Raw genomic sequence first — 18,307 nt, 5'->3', positions numbered from 1 at the left:
TGTTTGTGCTTGGAGAAACAGATAGGTAAGGTAAGAAATGGTAGGTAATATGTAAAAAGCGAATGGGCAAGGAATGAAATTCGATTCCCGATAACTTCGCTTCTACAGAAGGCGTTCGAAAAATCCTTGCTAGAGGCAGGTTGGTGGAGCAGCTCCCTCAGTTGCGAATGCGCGCCGCTCTTTTCGGAACAACTGTTTCGAAGCGTTTTGAACATTGACATATAGCGTATCTTGAATTAAGAAACAAAGCTAATATGAAATGTATTGACGTTATAGTACTGTAGAATAGTTTGTGCCGGTGAACAGTTTCAGCGAGAAGAGAAAATGCGTAACCGCCGTCTGGACCTTAGCGACAAAGCCTAGGCCCGAGGCCGAGGCAATTTGGTAGCTTTAGCTTTGGTGCTTACTTTATGAAGCAAAGATGAATGATTGTTATAGCATTTTCGGACAACCTAGTAGGCGGTGCGTTTCTTTTACAAGACCTGAGGAAAGTTGAAAATCTTCTGAAGTTGTTTTTGGGTGCTTTTCGCCTTTTCGTTCTCTTGGTGATTTTTTACGGACGCTTTGCTCTTATCGCTGGTTTGCCGCTTCCTATTTGTGTTTCGTCATCATTTAACGCGTGTGTGTGGTGTATGTATGTATGTATGTATGTATGTATGTATGCATGTATGTATGTATGTATGTATGTATGTATGTATGTATGTATGTATGTATGTATGTATGTATGTATGTATGTATGTATGTATGTATGTATGTATGTATGTATGTATGTGTGCGTGCGTGCGTGCGTGCGTGCGTGTGTGTGTGTGTGTGTGTGTGTGTGTGTGTGTGTGTGTGTGTGTATGTATGTATGTGCGTGCGTGCGTGTGCGTGCAATCAAGATTTACCCATGTTGGTGCTTCATGAGATGCTCAGTCTGAGTGAGCTTGTGATGCTGCTGCTGCAGATACGCCGATATACGTGGCCACGTGGTGGGAGGAAGGAAATTCGAGAACGCGACGGCTGATTGCGGCTGCTGCCGGAAGAAGTTTGTACGGCTGGTGCGCGATATTTGTGTTTCCTTTCGGCCTCTAACGAGTTCGGAACGAACCGCCACATCTGCAAGACTTTTTGTGTGGTAAGTTCAGCAGCACATTTTCTTCATAGTTTTTTTCTTCAAAACTCGGCGATGACTTAACAATGAAGACAGCGTAGCAGAGAAATAAAAAAGAGTGAAATGAACGATCGTGTGATAGGTTATCGACATTATTCTTGCTGTGAAGACGCATTTTTGCGATACTATTCGGCACGCAGTTACGTTCGCTATACGACTATGAGACAGCTCGCAGGTATGAGGAAGTTGCTCCGAGGCCACCACCAAGCTCTCAGCTATCAACCGCCACAGAACCACTCACGCACGCACTTACCCTCGAATACTACAGACAACAACGTAGAATACTTCCCGCACTGCACAAATCCCTCTCCAGAGCTGATGCCACTGTCTGGGGGCAACTCCAAACGCACACATTCCCGAACCTCTACCACAAACCCCTTTTCTTTCCCTCGAAGTACCTCTCGAGCTGCCAATAATGCGGCAGCTCCAAACCAACTCTATACCATTCCTTATGGGCGTGTTCAAAGCCGCAAGGCTTCCCGCTCATTCCCCACCCCACTGTCTCCTCGTGGGAAGCTGCTCTGTCTAGCTTACACCTGCAAGTCAGCAACGGCTGATCGAACGGGCGCGGGGGGTTATAGCACTGCTGCCGGCATCCTGGACTGAGGAGGCCGCCTGAAGAGGACTCGACCACCTACTTGCCAGTGCCCAAATATTGGGTTTAAATAAATGTTTTCCTCCTCATCCTCGCCGGTGCCGGTATGGGGTGCCAAAACCTGATAAGGAGTGTTGAAACGACTCAAAGAATTCACTGTATGCATGCATGCATGCACGTACACGCTTACGAATGTGTTTTAATATATGTATGTATGTATGTATGTATGTATGTATGTATGTATGTATGTATGTATGTATGTATGTATGTATGTATGTATGTATGTATGTATGTATGTATGTATGTATGTATGTATGTATGTATGTATGTATGTATGTATGTATGTATGTATGTATGTATGTATGTATGTATGTATGTATGTATGTATGGTGTGTGTGTGTGTGTGTGTGTGTGTGTGTGTGTGTGTGTGTGTGTGTGTGTGTGTGTGTGTGTGTGTGTGTGTGTGTGTGTGTGTGTGTGTGTGTGTGTGTGTGTGTGTGTGTGTGTGTGTGTGTGTGTGTGTGTGTGTGTGTGTGTTACAAGACACATGCATCAGAATCCGACTTGAAAGCTGAACAAAAACAGGAGCACCGTGTCACGTGAGAACAGGAAGGCTTCTGGATCTTTAAAAAGTAAGATCGTTTGAGAACGTTGCAGAAAACTTAGATACGAAAGTGTAGGGCTTCTTAAGCGCTTCCACGACCGTGAGGGGCCCATCTGAACCGAGGAGCATGAGCTAGGAGAAGTTAGCCGAGTGCTACAATTTACGGTATAAAAATGTCAGGGAGCCTGAAATTTCTTTGTTCGCGTAGGCTACTTCATGAGTAACCGTTTCGCCGCGCTGAATACAAAATAAAAACAAACGATCAGGCTGCTTTTACGAAGTAGGTAGGCAAGATAAGAACTATTTAAGGTAGTGCTTAGTAGAGCACCAGTTATCCTTGCTGTTTTTGTTTTAGTGCATAGCAATACTATAGCCGCGAGATAAGATTTGGCCGATGTCTGTCCGAAGCCACTCTCTCTTTCTCCGTGAACTTGGAGCGCGAAAGAGAACGTGACATCACATGGCTCAACCAATGAGAAGGCGGAGCGGCTGCACAGCTGCAGCCAATGAGAGTGGCGCGTATCGCAGTTGTGGCCGTCACCGCGGGCAGTGTTGCAACATAGGCTTAAGCGTGCGTTACTTCGTACAGCTATGTGCCGCTCGCGAAGCCCGAACTTCTGCCGCTTTGGTCTCTCTTCCCTCGAGTCGGTCACCCCTCAAACTTCACGGAGAGCAGATGTGCACGCTAGCTGCAGCTTTTGCTTTGCTTCCGCGCGGTAAGCGGCACTCCTTCAAGCGCAGCTTCTTGGGCTTCCAAATTCCTTTCTTTGTCCTTGGGACCTTCTTTCACTGCTACAGATGTGGTGACGCCAGAAATCTGGAGCACCTGCTTTGCTAATGTCTTGCGTTATTCTCACGCCAAACGCACTGAAACGTATATAGCAGGGTTAAGTAGTGCTCGCGCACCGCCTACTTCGCATCTGATTGACGATACAAATCGCCACTATTTTTTGTTTCATATTTATGTGGCTGTTCGGGAATTGTCAGGACCTAAATAAATTAGGGTTAGACTCCAGTTGCTTAAGTGACGTCTGTTTTCGGCTCAGCGGCGATTATCCTTCCGTGTTACTGCTAGTAATCCTGTATAATCCTAGTAGCTAGTAATCCTTCGATTCCTGTGCAATCAGGAATCTACAGCGTTATGCGAAGCCAAATCGGAGGTATCCGCTTCGCAGGATGAAAAATCTTTTCTACTAGACGTCAATAAATGGATGTTCTGCAAAAAGGAAAAAAAGAAAATTCCTTGCCTTGATTGGCGCGTGTATTTTTGAGGTTTTCGGAGTAAGTTGTGATTTGCAATGCAGTTTGGGCTTTCACACGCTTATTAGTGCGGCGTTTGGCGCAGCCACTCGCCTACTTGAACACAGTGAAAAGTAATAATATCTGGCTATGACATATCACAAAACGAACACTCATGACATAACACGACGAAAGGAAACGCGCTGCGACTGCCTCACTTTCGGTGGTACACAACAACCGCACCGTGATTCATGGAGTGAAGGAGGGAGTGAAAAGAAGGAAGAGTGAAATAGATGCTGTGGTTAATTTCGACCGCCTTCGGTTAGATGCCGATGATGCCAGTTGGTGGATCTGAGCGTCGGTCCACATCTTCCACATCTTCCACATCGTGAACATTCGCACATCAGCGCAGTGAAGTTGCACGAAATACTGGAGTTTTACCCCAACTGAAGTAAATATGATAGTAATGTAGTATCAATGGATTTGAAGGTCCCTTCAGTTATGACTTTCGCAAAAGGTACGACGTGCACATTACTCGCCCGGACTCTTCGCAGTGGAGATTGCAGAGGTAGAGATCGAGTGTTTTCTGTAAAAATATTCGCGCAGCTTTCATTACAGCTGCCAATCATAGTTAGCGGGATGCACATAGCACTGAGTTAAAAATCGCACTAACATGTCTAGTTTGTCCGTCATGGGAAGTGTTTGTCATAGTCGTAGAGTTTCCACCCCTGTGATCATTCAGAAACCCTTTTTCTAATGCGTCCTGATGCTTCTCATTGGGCATACTGGAGTGGACCTTCCGTTGATACTACATCGTTATTATATTTATTTCAGTTGTGCTTTCGTGCAAATTCACTGTGCTTATGTGGATGTTCACTATGGGGAAGAGGTGGATTAACATGCCGAGCCACCTATCTTGGCTAAATATCACCTGCGACAGCTTTTCTGTGGGGATATGCGGCACATAAGCAGCGTCCTTCCCTGACGCCATGTGTGTATCCCCAGGAATATTCATCTGCATGCTGGCGGTGAAGAGAAGAATGTTTGAAAAATTGAAAAAGTATTATTATTTTTTGGTCATCATCATCATCACCAGCCTGATTATACCCACTGCAGGGCGAAGGCCTCTCCCATATTTCTCCACTTAACCCGGTTCTGTGCTAGCTGCATCCACTTGACCCCTGCGAACTTCTTAATCTCATCCGCCCACCTAACTTTCTGCCGCCCCCTGCTACGCTTTCCTTCCCTTGGAATCCAGTTTGTTACCCTCAGCGACCATCGGTTATCCTCTCTTCGCACTACATGTCCTGCCCATGTCCATTTCTTCTTCCTAATTTCCACTAGAATGTCGGTAACTTGAGTTATTTCTCTGACCCACTCTGCAGGCTTTTTATCTCTTAATGTTACCCCTACCATTTTTCGTTCCATAGCCCTCTGGGTTGTCCTCAACTTAAGTAGGACTCTCTTGATTAGCCTCCACGTTTCAGCCCCATAGTTGAGTACAGGTAAGATGCAACTGTTGTATACTTTCCTCTTGAGCGATACCGGTAAGCTGCTAGTAATAATCTGCGAGTGCTTGCCAAATGCGCTCCATCCCAATCTTATTCTTCTCTTTATTTCCTTTTCATGGTCCGGATGGTTCCTTTCATGGTTCCTTTTTTGGTCATGCAATAACGAAAACAAAGCGATGTTTGGAGTACGGAGTGTGCTGGGTTCGAGTTTCATGCCTCAGCACTTTCTGGCTCAGCTCGTACTGTAGGCATTTCCTCCCTTTTTAACCACTGGTTTAAGGGACGAACAAAATTGGACTCTTCTGGGACTATTTTCCGGACACAGAGGATTAATCCGGCTGCGGTTAGGCTTCGAAAAGTGGAACGGTTGCGACAAGGCACAATGTCCTCAAAGGGGATAATTTTTTACAGTCCGTTTTTGAGGGGCCGTTATGCACAGCCACGACCCATACACTTTTCAGCGGATGCTGAAGATATACTTTTGAATGCTGGGTACTCACAGCAATTATAGATGCTAACAGCGTCCTCTTCTAAACACGATGGTTGTTGTTGTTGTTGTTGTCCAAATAAGTTATGGCACATACCCACAGAGGGGGATCGGCCAAGAATTGGGTAGCAAAGAATTTTTTTTCAAAATATACTTGCATAAAAAATATGATTTGAGGGGTAGAGGAAAGGAAACAAAACGGGAAATAAGTGAAATATAAAATGAAAAGTGGTAACACTCACGGAGATTGACACTATAATTGTAGAACAAGTGATGTTTAAATATTTAGCAAGGCAAACGATTTGAGTCCAGTGGTGGCGATGGTGGCAGCTGTCACCATGTCTGGCTTTTCTTTTTCTTTATAATTTATCTATTCTACCAAACTTCTGAGTATTGTCAATAAGTTTACAATTTTATTTAGCTACACATATTTATAACGTTTTCTCTTTAATCAGTTATTAATCCTTACCTTCTAGCGTTACGTCACTGCCACCTTTTTAATCCAAGAGCCTTCTATCCGCTTTCTGATGGTGATTTATAGCGCAGATTTACTCACATGACCTTTGCTGTCTCTAAGCCGTATAGGTCCTCAAAGGGGTTGACATTTGCATCTGGGTGAATATCGCTACATTAGGCTAAACGTGTTGGATTATTTCTTCGGCTTTACCACATGCTGCAAACGTGTTATCTCAGGGCTATTTTCTTTTTTTATTTTAAGCTTACTTTCCATTTTCGCCGCGCAGGCGGCGCAGCGACAGAGAAACCGACAGCGGTTCCGCCGGTATAGCTGTAGGCGAAACGTCTGACAACGGTAGTGCTCTGCGACGGAGACGCGCTGTGTTCTAACGCCTGAAAAAATGACGTAGACATGAAAGAAGGGCGGATAAATATATGGAGCGAGTTAAAAATATATAAAACTCCAAATAGGGAGGGGTCACCTACTTGTCTGATATCGAGGTTCCGCTTTGAACTCCGCGCAACAAGCACGGGAAAGAGCTGCGCTTCTTGGTAGAGAGCGTCGCCCTTACAGGCGGCGATATTCCACGTAGTGTACACGCGTTCTGGGTTTATCTCTTCCTTTGAGGAGAGTGGATGACCACTTGCTTGATTTGTTTTTCTTTCGCGTTGTTCGAGGCGTGGATCTCGCTCGCAGCTACCGAGCAGCGGGGGGCGCGTTGTGCGAATTCCACGCTTATCCGACAGTGGAATTCTCTACGCGTCACACTTTGGTTCGCTGCCATTCAGCGCATTTTTTGTCCACAGCTGGCGGCGCGTACTTGCATGCACTTTCGCTTTGTTTCGCGTTCGCATAGCGAATACGTCACGCGCGCGGCTCCTATAGTGTACAATGGTGTTATAATTCACAGACTAAAATTTCTCGTTTTGTTTCTGCTGTATAGCGCGCTTGCGTTTTGCACTTATTTTCGTAACCTTTTGCGTCACAAATATATGTCCAATACAAAAAGGTTACGAATACTTTGTTTGTATTTTTTTTTTCCCACCTCAGCAGTAGCTTTAGTAGCGTCGTAGCACACGCGCGCAGATAGACAGATGGGCGGAAAGACGGAAGAACAGAAATGGTCGCAAATACTTGCGGATGTACATAAACAGGGATTAAGAGTCCGACGGGGAAGCACGTGAAAATGTCACGGACTGCGGAAGAAAAGGTAGGAAGCGACGGGGACGCCGAGGAGTGCGTGATGTCAGCGCTGCTTTCACTCTCCAAAGCAATGATTTGCCTGTCACTTGAGTAGGCGGCGTTCGTGCATAATCCCATATGAAAGCGCGGAAGCGTACTCCTCCCGACAGAAGTGCACTCAGTCTCGCGGACTCATCGCGAAAAGAAGTGCTGGCCGAGAGAGGAAAAGAAAACACTGCTCGCCCGGTTCCACGGGCTGCGTTATGGGGAAGTTTTTTATATTATGCGCTGGCCTTGTGCATACATGAATGTGTCCCCAAATCTGTGGCGTCGGAAAAACACTGACTGACGCTCCACGCGCCATTTGTACAAGGACGCGTCGATGAAGCGTCGTCTACAGCCGAGGGTTCAAAAGGAAATAGAAGTGCGTATTGTAAGTATCGAGGCCTCCGTAGAAGGAGTAGATCTGTATCTCCGACGTCTCGTGGTTGCTTTGACTCATATATTTCATAAGTTAATCGATCATTAATTTTGGAGCGGAAGCCCCACTACGCTATGTTTCGCCAAAGTCATTGGGCGAGATATTTGTTGTTGTTTTCATAAAAATGGCGCATACCCACTAGGGGGAATTTCACCCTAGGTACGTTGCGAGGAGCCGGTTGTTGTTGTTCTCCTCTGATTTGGTGGCACATGCGCCCACAGAGGGATCGGCCAAGAATTGGGGTGCAGAGATATTAGATTTTGAGATGTATAACTACATCGCAAAAAATTAAATAGAAAAATTGCTAGGAAATAGAGAAGGAAATGTAAATATGAAAAACCAAAATAAAAAAGGGTAATTACTAACGCACGCAGTAGGTGGCGCACGCTTCCTCTTCTGCTTCCTCTTCACACACCTGAAAAATTTTATTTACATAATAATAATTATTTAACTAATCAATTCTTTTTCTTCCATCTTTATTACGGTTCTTAATATTTTTAAGAATAATTGAGGTGAATTAATTTATTCAGGTGTTCTTTGATTTTTCATCATGACCTCCGATATATTCACCTTCCCTTTCTGCTCTGTTCAAGTACTGGAATACTTGCGCTTTGATGTTTTCTTGGCTTCCTATATTTTTGCGCTTCATTTTTTTTTCCATCTGTCTTTCTATGCAGCATTATTTTTCGTTTAATTCCGCATTTCCCTGTCCATTTTGCCCCCATTTTTTCACTTGTCTTTCTTCTCCTTCCTCTTTTCCCCTTGGTCCCTTGAATGAATTCTGCATATCTCTGCTCAGTTCATGCGAAAACCTCGCTATTTGCAGACGCCGTTGGGCACAACCACGCTTATTGTTTAGACTGCCCAAACTTTTGCCTGCACTTTCACGCGTGACACTTTAAACCTGGCAGTGTGTTCAAATACTACCCTAGCACACTTCAGCTCTGCGCACAGGGTCTCCACTTCCCTCTGTCCCTGAAGGGCACTTCCTTGTCGGCCTCGTTTTCCTGCTCCTCCGTGGGGAAGGCAGAGTAATAAGCCAGACGGCGTGGCTTCACAGATATGGTTCTCGGACGGCTTCTTTAACGCCCACACTAATTCGGTTTTCGTTGGGAGGCCACAATAGTTAGGACTTGGGTGAGGTTTTTCCGTCGCTGTGTTTAAGGAATTAAAAACGAAAAAAAAAAAAAAGAAATGCAACGTTCAAACTGCTTCCGGCCAAGTGAAGTAATGGTTCGCTGCGAAAACTTGCAAGAGGGCCGAGGCAACATAATTTGTACATGCAGGTTCTTTCACCTAAGGTTATTTATAGATTTTGAAAATTGGCATTTTCAGCCATATATAGAAACGGGCTCTGCTGCATTGTCATACTTTCGTTGACGGACGTCTGAAAATCGCTAGTAAGCTGGCTGACTGACTTCTAATAGTTAACGTTTTAACTATTGCGCTTTGGCGCCCAGTTTCAATTCTAGATATATTGTATACTGCTAGTAATAGCGGTAATAACATGGTTACCCTCGGCGCTTCAACAACGCCCACTGCTGCTTCTACGTTGCGTCCTCGCCTCATCCCTCTGATCCGGAAAAGAAAGGCCACGTGGCTCTTGCTCCATGGAGTGACGTCATGGTGACGTTTTGTGGCAGTTATTTTGCGCGTGCCAAGAACGCATGTTTTCCGAGAACAGAGCGATATGACCGAAGTTTCTTGAGGTTTAGCACCGAGGGTAATCGCGTTTTGGAAATTCTAGGATGTGGTATGGATAGTGCTATCGACCGTCCGCAGATATACCATATATACTAAGAGTTAGAAAGCTAGCTGTTAAAGTAAGTTAACTTGTTAGCTAGCAGGATTCAACGGTTTGTCCGCCAACTGTTTTACTTGAGTGCATGCCGCGGAAGGCATATCTATGGCGCGAAGGAAAAAAAAAAAAGAAAGAAAACACTAGTTTAACAAATGCTTGTTCTTCTTCGATGAAGCGCACTGTATATTAATCTCTCCAAACTGAGGCGAACGGGAGAACTCAAATTTAATAAGGACTACAGGCCGTGCGTTCGACCGGACGACTTGTTGAGAGCGAAAAAGCAACGACAAAAAACAAAAACAAAAACAAAAAACAAACAGCGCGTGTGAAGCAGACACGCTTCAGGTAGGCTCTGAAAAGCGAAATGCGTGCAAATTAAATCACAGTCCCGAACAGGAAACGTGGTTGCCACCGCATCGTCGGCAAATGAAAGGCGTTAATAACGCGAGCGCTCTGCCCCAGGTTCCATCCGTGTACGCCTCGCGTCAAGTCCTCCCTTATTAACTAAACCTTTCCAGTCACGACAAGCAGTTTATGACGCCGAAAGGTTCGTGACAAGCATAGTCACACACTTCATCTCAACCCTTTCCTGGAAGCAAGCGTGCTTACTTCACCTCGCGTTACATTATGTATGCAGTTAAGTCCTCGCGGAGCTCGCTTATTAGCGCAATCGTCCGTTGTGAACCATTCTGATTCTATAGATATAATGCAGTGAAACATCCCAGTAAAAAAAACAAAACTGTAGAACTGTGTCAAAAATGCGACAAAATATTCTGTAGTTCTATCGTAACCATCAGATATCTCTGTAGTTCTGTAGTTTTTCTGAAGTTTATTTCTGTTGTCTGTAGTTCTGTAGCAATTTTCTGTTGTAACTACAGAAATTTCTGATGTTACTACAGAATGTTCTGTTGTCACAACAGGTTTCCCATCAAAAACAGCACAGAAATCCTGCCATAACATCAGAAAATTTTCTGTAGCTTTTTCTGACTGGTATGGTTGACATGAAGGATTTTGCTGATTTTTTCCCCTATATTTTCTTAAAGCTATTACCAGCAGACGTTTTCTATCAATTGTGCGTGTTAGCACAAGTTTGTAGTCTTAATATGGAGGCTCTCTTGCATTCAAAATAAAATGGCGTTCCGTCCGTTCGTGCCAACCCGTCTCTCCCTTCGTGCGTGCGTGTGTATTTATTGTTCAAAAAAATTTGGAGGCTCTTAATTCCACCATTTCTGAAATCCGCTTGGCCTGCGTCTCCCCCTCTGTTGCTCTCCGGATAGGCTTAGCCTGTACAGCCGCAGATACTGCCGGTTGAGCCCGCCAGGGCGCTCGGCCACGTAAAGCGATATCATGACGTCACACAGTGCGCTGTCCAATAAAAACTCTGTCATGTCACGGGAATTCTCATCCCGTCAACCCAATAAGCAAATTTTATGAGAGAGGCAATGCCGCCAGACGCTGAATGCCGCATTTGCCCCGATGCTGTCTTTTGCTAGCTGTTGCCCGTGCTTTGTTTTGTTTTGCGCTTTCACGATCAACCTGGGTATAACCAACTCGCCCATATGTAGCCATTATTTCTAATGATATCGAGATAAAATTCATTGTGTAGCGTGGGTTCGGTGTGTGCGGCTGTAAAAAGTTGGCCATGGGTTAACTCTGTAGTAGAACCGCTAAATCGCTGCGAAAACGGAAATGTCCCCGTAAATCAGTGTGCACTAGTTTAGCCGATAATTAATTACGATTTAAGGCTCGATCAAAGAAAAAAAGAAAAAAGAAGAGAAAGAAATCAAGAAGGAAGGAAGAGAGAAAAAAGTGAGAAAGAAAGAAGTAATGAAAAAAGGAAATAAGTCAAGAAAGAAAGAGAAAGAAAGAAAATGAACAAGTAAAGCCAAATGTAAAAAGTGGGTACCGTTAACGTTGTATTTCTAGGCGACGCGCTCATAATTTGTTCATATTTTCGTGACATTCAGATCAGCGTCTCATTAAAAAGAAAAAAAAAAGATTAAACCTATTAACTAGATTGCTGTCCCGGGTAACTGGTGTGTTAGGGAATCAGGCTCCTCAGCGAAGTTTCCGGTACAGGACTGCTAAATAATTAAGGAATAATAAATAGGCCGCTAAAGAACAAATGAAATAAAAGGAAGAATACTTTTAGAAGAAAGACAACAAGAAGAAGGAAAGAACAATTGACCTCGCTCTTTAACATGAGCAGTAATCTCGGCGACGCTGGAGTCTCCAGTAATGCACTTTTGTTTATTATTTAGCGCGCTACATCGTGCACTGCACTCAAACGATAGCCATTTGGGTCACGAAGCGCAAATGGGCTTACGGTGCCGAGTTAGAATCCGTCCGCTACGTTTCACTTTGAATTATTTGCTTATTGCGTTGAAATTAAATGTTACGTTTTAATTTGAATTATTTGCTTATTACGTTGAAGTTAAATATTGCGTTTCACTTTGAAAACTTGGTTATTACTTTGAAATTAAATATTACATTTCACTTTGAATTATTTGCTTATTACGTTGTAATTAAATGTAACGTTTCACTTTGAATTATTGACTTATTACGTTGAAGTTAAACATTACCTTTCACTTTGAAAAGTTGGTTATTACTTTGAAATTAAATATTACATTTCACTTTGAATTATTTGCTTATTAAGTTGTAAATAAATGTAACGTTTCACTTTGAATTATTGACTTATTACGTTAAAGTTAAACATTACGTTTCACTTTGAAAACTTGGTTATTACTTTGATATTAAATATTACATTTCACTTTGAATTATTTGCTTATTAAGTTGTAAATAAATGTAACGTTTCACTTTGAATTATTGACTTATTACGTTGAAGTTAAACATTACGTTTCACTTTGAAAACTTGGTTATTACTTTGATATTAAATATTACATTTCACTTTGAATTATTTGCTTATTAAGTTGTAAATAAATGTAACGTTTAACTTTGAATTATTGACTTATTACGTTGAAGTTAAACATTACGTTTCACTTTGAAAACTTGGTTATTACTTTGATATTAAATATTACGTTTCACTTTGAATTATTTGCTTATTAAGTTGTAAATAAATGTAACGTTTCACTTTGAATTATTGACTTATTACGTTGAAGTTAAACATTACGTTTCACTTTGAAAACTTGGTTATTACTTTGATATTAAATATTACATTTCACTTTGAATTACTTGCTTATTACCATGAAATTAAATATTAAGTTTCACTTTCAATTATATTGTCTCCTTAAAAGCCTCGGAAAGGCGGGCAGTCAGCCTGAACAACTTTATTGTAGAGTCAAGAGAGAAAGCTGAGTCGCCTATTCCACCATACGTACGCTCACTGAAGGGCGAACATCCTCTTTGTTCCGCTCCTTTTCCGACGACTAAAATTTTGTTCGCAACCTTGTGCCGCTGAAACCATGCGCTTCATACCTCGACTTCTTTTTTTTTTTTTTTTTCGAACACTTCGATCATAATGCTTAAAATCAAATCATATTGTTTGAAAGGAGCAGAAAGATACAGAGAAAGCTTCTTTTGCAAAGGAGTTGTGAGGCCGGCCCCTAGCAACAGGTCTCCAACTACGCTGAGGGAGAGGAGATGCAGTTACACTGAACTAAGGAAATTGAAAAGAGAGCACAATCAATCAATCAATCAATCAATCAATCAATCAATCAATCAATCAATCAATCAATCAATCAATCAATCAATCAAGTAGTTTATTTTCGCATGCTGCGCTGTCCAAAAGCTCGTGCTTTTTACTCAAAAAGTTAGTGTTTTTATTCTGGCTCTACTTGTACAATACCTAGAAATTATTCTGTAAAAGAGCATTTTTTATTTCAACGGAAGTTGTTTAGGAATGCAGTTTTTTCGCATAGCTTGAGACCGCGCCTTAACAAGTGATCCGTAATTATGTTGTCCCTCGAGACACCTATGGTTTTTGACTATTTTCGAGAATGCAGCCACTGGTTTTCTATGGAAAATTTAACCACTGGCTACGAGCGCAGGGCAAATAATAAAAGCAAGCTTTTGCTGCATATTGGAAGTTTAGACAAATCCTATCAGCATATCTTCATGAGAACATGTTGCAATATCGCACGATTGCCTCACAATTATTGTTAAAAGCGCGCGCCGTTAATTTTATATCTCAGCCAAAATAATCTTAAAAGCAAGATTCTGCTACAGATCGGTATATTAGACCAGTAGTATCAATATGTTCCAAACAGTGTGTTACAAGCTCCCGCGGTTGTTTCATAATTGAAAGTAGCGTCCAAGAAAGCCGAACTTGAATTATATTTAGGCGCATTTGTAAACAGTACATTTATCCGAGTTTCAATGTTTGGTAGATTTACGGCTAAGTTTGTTGGCTTGTGGCGTTCTTCGCGCTAATCTGTTCTTACGCCAGCAAAAATACTACCATCACCGGAAAAGTGAAACCCTTCACTCGTGGTGTCTCCAGATGCGCTTATGGGATCGCTTGGCGTCTGTTTCGATTAGGGGTCTGATCTATCGTGCCGCGAATGGCTGTGACATATATGTGCGACATTGTGCTGCCATTTTTTTACAACAGTTTCAAGCTATGGGTATGCGAAAGGACGCTAAAAGTTTAAGGACTACGGATATCCGTTTTGCGATAGGTCTGGTGTGGCAGCGGCGAATGTCTGTTTTAGTTTGCTTAGTTTCCAAGCAAGAACGCTATGAGAGACACAAAATTGGCTGATTGGTTTACATAACTTCTTATTATAAGAGACTGGGCAAGGTATGAGTTAGCAATGTACTTATGGTGTATGGCAGAGGGAAAACGTTAGAAGATGCCTTTGTTCGCATAATTGAAAAAAAAAAAAAAAGCGTACCCTTAAGACACGAACGGAGATATATAGGACAATACAGCGCTGTGTTGCCCTATCTTTCCCTGCCCGTGCATGTCTTAAGGGTGCGCAGTTTTTCCCAAAAATGAATCGCCAACTAGCCCGTCGCAAGCTTATTCGAATAAGCGCCATAAGCCATTTTCTTGAATTTAAGGCTGCTCAATCAGATTGATGGAAGTGCTTCGCTATATCTGAGTATTTCGTTACATCCGTGTCTTCTGTTGTCTTTCCCGCACCTAATGTGCAAAGAGAGGAAAAATTTCACCTCTCCATTCTGCCACATAATTATCAGGCACTGGTATAGGTGGAAAGTGGTCCTTGCGTGTACCAACCGTGGTGGCAGACGATGGCTTCAGAACTACGGCTACGCTTCTTGTCATGTGGCAGAGGAGCAGAAGCTCCATAACAGCAATGATTTTTTTTTTTTTTTTGATGGCGATCCGCTTATAGGTGACGATATAAAATGCAAATGCGAACATTAAAAACAATATCGAGTAATGATGCTTTCGGGACCAGTCAGAGATTGCATAAATAATAATATAAAAAGGGGACATTTTTGCCATAAATAACTAGAACGTTGTTCAGAAGTGGCTGGGAATATGAGCACTGATTTCCACCATTTTATAATTCGGAACGCACAGCGTTAACTTCCAAATCGCACGCACACCTCCTTGGTCCGTGATGGAATGACGACCCTTCCAAGTTCCTGCGCCGCATTTAGATTCCCTCAACAAGTTTCTATTGCATGTGATTCTTATTTTTGATATAGCGTACTCACTGCGCGGTCTCTCGTAATCCGCGCGATATGAAGACAACACGGAATCCGTCGTTTCTGTATATATAGGTACTCAGATGAGTCCGTTAATCGCGAAATAATTAGATTCCCTTCCCTTAGCGCTCGTGGGCAGTGTGTATACGCGGGCCTTTGAAGCACCCTGTCTTGGCTGCGGCTTTCGCATAATTGGCCGGCAGGCACAGACGATGGTCTCTTCTGCTATCTGCGTTCGTGGCGAGTTTTTTGGGGCACTGCATGGTGAGAGCGTGCTGCGCTATATTAAAGCGCATCCGTTACCTCGACCGTGCATTTAGAACTCGAGCTAGCACCTAACTATAGACTCGCCGGCGAGAGTTGGCGCGAAGTTTATTACTATACCTTAAGCCGCCTAACGCTCATCCTGAGTTGTTGTGATTAAAGGTTTGTCGTGCTCATGACTAACATCGCTCAAATAAGTCTAAGATTATTTTGTTTTGACTCGCTTTTAAGGAATCGTCAGACCTACATCTCGCTGATCATCAGCCAGTGACGCCTCGACCAAGCCTTGCGTTAACGCAGGACAAGATGAACGCCCACGAACCTATAACTAGGCCAAGGTGCGTGAACAAACAAACAAACAAACAAACAAACAAACAAACAAACAAACAAACAAACAAACAAACAAACAAACAAACAAACAAACAAACAAACAAACAAACAAGAACAAAAACAGTGAAATGCTCAAGGCTCGTACCGTCTGCGTCTACCGAAGCATACGCATATCAGATGGCAGATGTACGAAAATTTTCAAGTTTGGGCCATTTTGCGCCAAAGAGAAGGCAAGAGCCGTGTCTATACTCCGCTTCATACATCAAGTGCAACACTACCAAAGCTACAGCTCTTGTTTGCGCTCTCCGCATCCGCGATAAAAAATAGTGCCTGCTATTGACGAGAGAAAATAATAGCTGCTTTGTCTGCAAGCTTAATACCTTTTACATTTGCCATCAACTTTATAAAAAGCACCTTTTTTAGGGAGAAAAGGTCGGATTCGGCTAATTTGTATGTTTTTTTATGTCGTTTTTGTTCGTGCCGCGTTTTGCTGTCCCGCAACCTTGCCAGCTGTGCCACCAGATGGCGCTGGCTGTGGCCTCCGCGCTGCGCATCTCTTTTTGAGAAAATGGTTCTTTGGTGCGCATTTTTTTCTATAAGATCCGCTCTTTGAAGATGTCTAAGCATGCGAAGCATGTTATTGCAAACGTGTATGCTCGGAATAGAGCCCGTTTCGGCAGGAACCACTCGCCTACAGAACGAGCGCGTAGTGATACGCCTCCTGTTTTTTTTTTCTTGGGGACTACATGCGTAGCTTTCGCTGCTTTGCACCTGATGTATGAAACGGAGTATAGAACCGATATGGAACGGTTCTTCCAGTTAGACTCGGGAGGGGGTCATTTTGAAGATGTAAGAAGGGTTTGGTTCGGTTCTGGGTCAATGAGAAAATGGCGGTTAGCTTCCGAATTCCGGTTCATTTCCGTTTCCGGTTCGTCGCCCTTGAGCGCCGCGGCACTTCACGTGGCAGGATGCTGTCAAGCATGCATCAGAAAGAAGTGTGGCCCGCGACGTCTCGGCAACAGAACCACCTTTCATCTCGCAAATAGGCCGGCTCCGCATATAGTCGAGCTCTTGTTTGGGCTAGTTGGTACATGACTCGCAAAGAATACGTACGGCCCGACGGACGAGAACAAAGAAGGCACACAAACACGGGCCTTGTCATTTCTCTGCCTTTGTCCTTGTCCGTCGTGCCATATTCTTTGTGAATCTGCATTTAGGCTATTGCTCCTCCTCATTTCAAACCTTACAGATGACGATGATGAAAACGTTTATTGAAAACCACATTGGCTTAGATTGGGGAAGGCTGACAAAAATTGTGAAGTGTTCTAAATAAGAAATGATAAAGTAATTGTCATTATCAAATGCTTCATCGAAAAAAAATTACAAATGAAGGAAAAGGTTTGTGCCACCTGCCATCGCGGCCGGAGGCACCTGGGCTGCGGTGGCGTAAACAAATTTCGATACAGTGAGTTGACAAAAAGAGGGGAGCGATAGGGAGGCAGGACAGGATACTGTGAAGGCAATAAAATGTCCCCTTTTTATTGTGCATGCTTCTGCATGCTGTGTGGTGCGGCGTTCGAGGAAACGCCAAAGGAAAGGCTCAGTATGGATGCCTGGATTGGATACCCGGTGGCGTCAGTGATGCCGTCGGTCATTACTGGACGTGAGGTCACGACCGAATGTGACGTCATGATCACGTCAGTTGTGATTATTAGACATGGCCGGATGAGACGTTACAACGACTTTCGGTCATGGCCGATGACGTCACCGCTTGATGACGTCACAATCTCGTGGTATCCCGCAGAATCTCGCGAAGAAGTGTGACACTTGTCCCGAAAGGACACTCATGAACTGATTCGCCTTAATAAAAAGTCGGCATAAGAGCGCGACGCTCGCCTGCGATTGTTTTAGACCATTCTCACACTACGGGCGGACGTACAGTGATTGTATGTGATAAAAAAAAAAGAGAAAGAGAATAGAAGAGGACAAGCCCTTTTTTTTTTAAACGTCTCCTAGCGTACTGATCGAGGCTTTCCCCTCGACCTTTGCTCATTTTACTTTTTTCTTCAATAATCTTATCTACTTGCTCTCTCTTTTCCTCTTCTAAAACTTTTCTTTCTTGCGTGGCTGGTTTATTCAGTGTTTTATAGCCTATGCCAAAGACTGAACAAACCAAACCCATCTCTGCAGACATTGCATGTAGACGCCATCGGTTATAACGTATATGTGATGGCCATGCATGGAAGTCTGCTGGATTCTGCCTACTTCTCCTACAACGGACCAAAGGCTCTATTGTCAGGATTTAATGTAACAAGTTTATACTTATATCTCAACCCGAATAAGTTCATTATCTGAGTGCGAATAGAGAAACGTCCGTGAATGAAATATGAATGATGCTTGATAGATCTTCTCCAGCTTCGACCACGCTGAACAAATAGAATATCGAAAAACGTTACCCTCTCGACTAAAGCTCATGGGACCTTAGACGCTGGTCCAGTCGCTTCAGCATGCAAGCCGTCGTTGAATATATATTTCGCATCGTACGCCTCTGAGTGGTGAATGGTTG

General features: G+C 43.3%; 1 protein-coding gene across 4 annotated transcripts in view; it reads left to right on the top strand.

The window, feature by feature from the left end:
• Positions 1–18,307, top strand: part of Rph (Rabphilin) — a 123,893-nt gene that overhangs the window by 15,598 nt on the left and 89,988 nt on the right. For 2 of the 4 annotated variants that reach the window (XM_084598642.1, XM_084598643.1), the window contains one exon: positions 947–1,117. The exons of the other annotated variants lie outside the window; for them this stretch is intronic. The gene's annotated coding sequence lies outside the window, so the exon portion shown is untranslated. The remainder of the gene's footprint in view (positions 1–946; positions 1,118–18,307) is intronic. 4 annotated transcript variants of the gene reach the window in all.

Source organism: Amblyomma maculatum, chromosome 3, assembly GCF_055883805.1.
Source record: "Amblyomma maculatum isolate TAMU_Amacu chromosome 3, ASM5588380v1, whole genome shotgun sequence".
In the NCBI taxonomy this organism is placed as follows: domain Eukaryota; kingdom Metazoa; phylum Arthropoda; class Arachnida; order Ixodida; family Ixodidae; genus Amblyomma; species Amblyomma maculatum.
This window is presented reverse-complemented; position numbering and strand designations above follow the sequence as displayed.